This window comes from Helianthus annuus, chromosome 16 (genome assembly GCF_002127325.2).
Source record: "Helianthus annuus cultivar XRQ/B chromosome 16, HanXRQr2.0-SUNRISE, whole genome shotgun sequence".
NCBI classification, from domain to species: Eukaryota; Viridiplantae; Streptophyta; class Magnoliopsida; order Asterales; family Asteraceae; genus Helianthus; species Helianthus annuus.
Window position 1 is genome coordinate 1,125,798 of NC_035448.2, and position 7,492 is coordinate 1,133,289.

A 7,492-nucleotide genomic window follows, 5' to 3' on the forward strand; every position below is an offset into this window, starting at 1 on the left:
TCGGGTCGATTCCGGGTATTTTGTATATAAAAACCGAGTTGGACCAATGGACCGATATTGATTGATATTATAATGAAGTAAAGGCTACGGCTGAGTAGCGTGTGGGCTTTTAATACCTAAGAAAACATAATGTTATCATTCATATACCAATTATGGTTGCAAGCCTGCATGTAGTTCCAAATCCTACATCAAATCATCTACAAAATTGTTAGCTGCTACACTAGTACCATCATTCATCCATCATTCATTGGCTGATCATTGACGAGGCATGTGATTTGATAACCTGTCAATAGAGAATACACATGATAGATATTAATCCACAATCGATTTACAAAATATATACAAAGAAAACAAATCGATCGTATCATCTAGTTTGCAATTTACCACAATTTTATCATGCCTTCAAGAAATTCAATTAGTTGTCTTCTTATTGTTGTTTGTACTTAGATGGTTCGAAACAGGATTAATGCGAATATCAATGTTTGGGACGAATTTGAGAAGTTTTCAGATGAGGACGGGAAGGCTAAGGCAAGATGCAAGCATTGCTCGATGGTTGTCAATGCGGACAAGGTAAAAATCGGAACAGTGGCATTGATAAGGCATCTGAAAAGATGTGAGAAATACCCTGGTACGTGATATAACCATTTTACCTTATCTTATCAATATATCGTATACAAATTAAAATCGTTTCTATATGCTATGCAGAAAATGTTATTGATAAGCGAACGGTGGTGGTCCGGTGGATGAATTTGGAAAATAATTAGAAGACGAAGGCTTTATGTTTTCTTTGGTCATTGTACTTTTGTTTTTTTTAATTGAATTTGTTTGAAAACGATGATAAACATGATATTAGATGACTATATATTATGTGATTCTTGTTCATTATTATCTGTGTCATGTTCAACATTATGTATGTAGGAATGTATGAAAACAGTGATAAGTAAGTAAACAAGTTATAGTTAGTTTGAATTTTGAAGTGAAACAACTAATTAGATATATCTGAATTTTTAAAACACACAAAAACCAAAAATATACATATCTATTAAACTCAATTTTATAAAAAAATATTTCGTATTGAGTCAAGATTATCATTAGATTATAACACAATAATATACTTTTAATAAAGAATTTTAGGGGCCCACCAAATCATAAAAACGTGATGCGTAAGTAAATCATACCGAGTTCAATACTTCAGAAGCTGGCGGCAGCATCATCCAGCAAATAGTGCATGTCTTCTTGCAGTCGTAAGCCTGTGATAAGGAGAATTGAGGTTAAACGATTAACTGATTAAGTGATAAGGGGCAAGGGCTCATAATCTTGCAAAAACGTGGGGCCCAAGTTAATATCAAAACAGGTCGGCTGAGCATATAAAACATCATGCAATATTACCTAATTCAATTCTAATATCAAAACAGGTCGGGTGCAGCACAAAGTCAAAATAACTGAAGAACAAGAAATCGCTGGTGGTTTACTGCACAAAAAACTCAGGTTCATCTAGTTTAAAAGTTGATTTTTTATTAAAAGTTCATCTAGGTTTGCAGTCGATATGCTGGTGGGTTACTGCACAAACACGAACAGTCGATATGCTGGCTGTATGTTGCAGCAATGCAGCCGGTCTGCAAACAACAAAGAATTTCAGGTGTCTACAGACGACTGCACAGAACCACAGACAACTGATAATAGGGATGAGCATATGGTACCGGGTACCGGTACCGTACTGAACCGGTCCTATTCGGTACCGGTACCAAATATTAAGATATTTCGGTACCGGTATTTTCCGGGAGTACCGCATTAGTACCGATTATTTATACGCTTCATTATTACCCACTATATATTATATACTTTCCCACAAAGTCTAGTACCGGTACCGATTTCTAAGATGGGCTTTTAAAATTCAAAGGCTGGTGACTGGTGGTCTTCTCAAGTAAGCCATACTGCCATATCATTATCATCCCTACTACTAGCCACGTACAAAGCTAAGTTAAGAAATATCATTTGATCTCTCACAAAATCAACAACTCATCTTTCCCAATTCTCCCTAGGTCAAAAAAAAAAAAAAAACGAACACACACACAACCTCCTCCTTTGGCCTCATATTCACCTGTACAATCAAAATTCTCCACTCTCCAGTGCCGTCAGCCTCCATTTGTGTCGATGCTCTAATTTTGACTCAAAAAACTTCAGGTGAGACCCATAATTTTTATGGTGTTTACTTTTTAGGGCTTTCTTTTAATTACAAAGATGTAGTAGTAATGTGTTGTTTGGATTATCCATAAATGGTTCTTGTCTGAAGCATGTATTACTATGAGATTTTTAGATGCATAGTATAACCTGAATGGTGTACATTCTATACATAAATGCAAAACCATTTATTATTGTTGTAATGTTTTTTGAGTAAATGCCATTGAATTGAATATTAATGACAGAGAAATAGAGATGTACGATGATGATGAATTAAATTGTGGTTTAAATATGAAAAAAAATATTCCTATAGAGAAATAAAGTAATAAAATGGTTCTTTCAAATTTATTGTCTAAATGATGTACATGTTTTTAGGTAGGATGTAATGTCTCAATTATTTCTTTCATCACTTATTATAGATCACTTCTTCAGCTTCATCATAAATGGTTGTAAAATGGGGTGTTAACTTTATTCTTTTTTTTAATGGCTACCGTTATTCTTCCAAACTCCTATATTTACAAATAACTCACCCTTGCTTGGGATTGAACCTAAGACCTCCCACTAAGAGGCAAGAGCCTCTACCAAGTGAGCTAGCGCCACTTGGCATTGTTAACTTTATTCAATTCTTGTTTTCCTATAGAGATTGAAGATGCCGTAAAAAAACAAAATGAAAAGGTGAAAGGGATAGTGCATGACAAGGCTTGAACAAACTCAAGGAAATGGAATTTGAGTACTGTGCATCATTTTGACTTTTTACTTTTGCTCACATGGAGATAGACTATTATTTTGTTCTTATTTGGCCTTAGTGCCTTTTAAAACTCCTAATCTGGTATTACTTTCAAAATAGTTTGTAGGGGGTAAGGTTTTTTGTATGGTTTATGCTTGAAACATTTATTTGTTTTGGCATGAACCATTACTCAATACAACCTTATGATTTTATATGTTAGTTTGTTTGGTATGTTACCATTTCCCAGTTCACACAGGTTTTTTTTTCAGCGATTTTTTTTGGCCATTGTAATAGACACATAATTCCATATCTTGTGATTAATTGATGAAAAATTCGGTACCATACGGGTACCATATCGAAAAACCGGTACCGAACCGGTACCGGTACTAGAACCGGTATAGTATTTTCGGCACCGGTACCAAGTTTTAGTGAAAATCGGTTCCGGTACTTTCAGTACCAGACCGGTTCCGAGCTCATCCCTAACTGATAATCAAGTCAAAACTTCTGGAATTGTTTAATCAATTAAAATTAGATAGTTAATTGTTTAATATCATGGGGCGTCTTTTGGAAAATATAAGGTGTCGGATCAAGATCAAAACTTCTTAAGAATTTCATAACTCATTAATCAAGTCTTCTGCACACAGACAACTGATATGCTGGCAAGTGATCACTTAATCGTTACAAGTGAAAGTCATTATTATTTATAACACTTATCTCTTAATCGTTACAAGCGATAAGTCATTGTATATTGCAGCCGGTCTGCAAACAACTGATGTTTTCAGACCTGCAGACGACTGCACAAACAACTGATATTAATAAATGACTTTTATGTCTGTAGTTTTAATAAACACTAATACCTTTTATGTCCACAGTTTTAATAAACAAAGTTGCAGCCTTGATAATTAATAAATGACTTTTATGTCTGAGCACTAATACCTTTTATGTTTGATACACTGACCCATTCAATTAGGTTTGGGTTTTATAAGATTATTAAAAAGGTAATTTTTTATTATGTTTGATACACTGACCCATTTTCTGTTTGATAAATTGTAGATAGATTCATCAAATGTCGACATCGAGAATGTATCAAGCTACGATTCTAAAGGAGATGGAAGAGGAAAGAGGAAATCACAAAATGTCGAAAAACAAACTGCAAAAAAGATAGCTAAAACCACAACAACGAAGAAAACGACAGGTTCTAAAACATCAGGAAAATCTACTATTTGGATTGATTTTGAGAAGTATAAAGATGAGGACGGAAACCAACGAGCAAGATGCAAGCATTGCTCGAAAGATTTGGCTGCAGACACGTATAAAATGGCACATCAGCATTGAGTAAACATAGTAGGGGATGTGAAAAACATCCGGATTTTTTTTTTAAAAAACCAAAGCAATATTTTCTTGAAAAAAGGCGATGATGGTGAGGGCGGTAGCGGTGAGGTTAAGGCATGGAAGTATTGTGCGAAAGCAAGTAGAAGAGCCATAGCAGAGATGGTGTTAATAGACGAGGTCCCGTTTTCAACTGTTGAGCATCAGGGATTTAGAAGGGTTATAGAAAGTTTTAATCTGAATTTTAAGATGCCTAGAAGGTTTATGATTGCGAGGGATATTGGGGAAATATTTTTGGAGGAAAAAGGGAAGTTGAAGTCATTTTTTTCAAAGAATAGCACACGGGTGTGTCTAACCACAAACATGTGGACTTCAAATTAGCGGGTTAACTATATGTGTGTTACAACTCATTTTATAGATGACAATTGGGTGTTACACAAAAGGATCATCAACTTCAAGCAAATATTCAGCCACAAGGGAGATGAGATAGGTAGGTCCCTTATTCAATGTTTAAAAGAATGGGATATTGAAAATGTGCTGACCATACAATTTCTAAAAAGAAGGTTAAACAACCTCTTGTTCGACGGGAGATACTTGCACATCCGATGTATGGCACACATAATCAATCTGATTGTGAAAGACGGCTTACGTGATGGGTCATAATGCATAAATCGTATTATAGATTCAATTCGCTATATCAGATTGTATCCTAATTAATTAGATACTTACAAAAAGTGTGTTAAGGCAGAAAAGATCGAAAGCAAAGCATTAATAGGTATAAATGTGGCTACAAGATGGAACTCGACTTGGGAGATGTTAGACAAGGCAGAAAAATTTGAGAAGGCGTTAAACATATATGATCTGGATGACCCAAATTATAAAAATGATTTGGGTGATGATGCTCCTAGAGTTACTGACTGGAGCTACACAAGACAATTGGCAAGTGTGTTAGAATTGTTTCACCGTAAAACTACCAATGCTTCTGCTCCAAAACAGTTACCGTTAATTTATTTTTTAACAAGGTTATGGATATAGACAAGCATTTAAGGAAGATGAAAGACGGAATTGACTTGGAAGGTAAACTTATGGGTGCTAAGATACACAAGAAGTTCGACAAGTACTGGAGAAATATACCGACTGGCAGATCTTTTAATTACATTCTGTATTTTGCTGCAATTTTAGATCCGAGGTTAAAGGTTCGTGTTATTCAGTTTGGATTTGAGAGAATATTCAGGGCTGAAAAAAAAAAGATGAAGAGACAGAAGATAACTTGAAGAAACGAGTTCAAATTATAGTTAATAGTATAAAGGACGAATTGAAGCTTTTGTATGAGCATTATGCATCAAGTAGTGAAAAACAAGGTTCAGATAAAGTTTCACCAAGTCAGGAGAACTTTGAACCATCCGCACAAGGAGAGAGTGATTTTTTTTTTACAGAACTTAAAGCGGATGGCGGTTCTACATCTTATACCACCAAGTCAGAACTTGAGAGGCACCTAGACGACGGAGAGGAGGCCTATTACAAGGGGTTTGATATTCTGGGTTGGTGGAAGGCTGCATCTTCAAAATACCCTGTATTAGCGAAAATGGTGAAAGGTATGTTTACTAATTAGTAGTTTATTTATATTACTTATAATAATACGTTAGTGTTAATTAGATTTTCTTCCAATCACTATAGACATATCGGTTATCCCGGTATCCAGTGTGGCTTCTGAGGAGGCGTTTAGTACAGGCGGAAGAGTTGTCGATACTTATCGAACTTCTTTATCAACTCCGATTGTCGAGGCATTAATATGTACAGAGGATTGGATTCGTGCATCAATTAAAAAGGAAATCTACATCGAAGATTCGGTAGAGTTTGATGATATTGGAAAAGGTAATTTTGACATACACCGATACACATCCTAATATATATTGTAAGTGTTATATGTTGTAGGCAAAAACTAGATATAATACAAAAAATGTTAAAGGAGCAGTAGACTGTCTTATATTCGGAAATTAACGAAAACAAATATCACATCATAGTCAGACCTAGCAGGTTGGTGTTTGAAGACAAGATTCAAATGATACTCTTCAGGTCTAGTAGCCTAGCAGGTTGGTGTACCGAAAAAGGATTCTAGCTTCCGCTTTTTTAATTTCAGTGAGCCAAATTCTTGAACACTCGATCTAAATATTCTATGATTTGCGGTGTCTATCTTCACTGCCTCAAGGTATTCACCTAGAGTTTTCGTTCGCAAATCATGTTCCATCAAGTAGCTCATCCACGCATCACTGAACCTGTTCCCCAAACAAATCGGGTATCCTACTAGGCAACTTCTTAAACATCGCTGCAATACTTTCCGGTGCTACTTTGTTCTCTGCGAGCAGCAGTTATGGCATATATGTTTAGATACTCTGGAAGTTTACCATGGTCAAAAGACTCCCGCTAAAGCAGGCTTCTATGTGTATCAGCTGATAAACATTCAACAAAATATTAAAATTATGATTGAAATACAAAAACTGCCTAGACCTAGCATTATGATTGTAATAATGTGACCAGGGGTCGCTAGTTTCACCGTGTCATATGCTCGACCCTGAAGTGGCCTAACTTTCAACTAGAAAGATCAAGAAGTGTAAGCACTTATGAGATAAAATTAATTAATTAATCATTAAGACACATTTAAATGACATGAAGATCTAAGGCTACTCGGTGTGGGAAGAGGCAAGTCCTTGGAGGATGCCCATCCACGTCAGCGCCACGTCAACATCCAAGGAGGATGCCCCTCTAAGGATGGACCAAGGGAAATGGAGGATGAGCCTAAATATATATATATATATGTGTGTGTGTGTGTGTGTGTGTGTGTGTGTTGTATGTATATGTGTGTGTGAGAAGGGGGAGGCCCGACATAAACGTCTTGGTGTTAAAACTATATATTATATCATTCATTTGTTATGTGTCACATTTATAACTGTTATAAGTATTATTTGTGACAATATAATGTGTTTGTGAGATGTGTACAAGCTGTTATATTTAGGGGGGCATTAATGAACAATTACGCATACATGAAGGGCTGCTTATAGCTTAAATGAGGGACTGCGATCATTTTAGTGAGTAGTTGAAGGTGCAAAGTGAAACATTCATTGATGCTGGTATAAAAAAGATGAGGATCACTATGCACATCATTATTCTTCACCGTCTCATCTCTCACATTTTCCCTCTGGTTCTTTTTAGGGTTTGTTAGTTGTATTGTTCGATTAGTTGTTCTTGTAATATCTC

The 7,492-nt window shown here is 35.6% G+C and overlaps 1 long non-coding RNA gene across 1 annotated transcript; it reads left to right on the forward strand.

Moving 5' to 3' along the window:
• Nucleotides 1-1,867: 1,867 nt before the first annotated feature.
• LOC118488407 lies at nucleotides 1,868-7,012 on the forward strand. The gene is made up of 3 exons (XR_004884625.1): nucleotides 1,868-2,184; nucleotides 3,962-5,832; nucleotides 5,915-7,012. It is a non-coding gene; the product is annotated as an uncharacterized LOC118488407 (long non-coding RNA).
• Nucleotides 7,013-7,492: the final 480 nt, after the last annotated feature.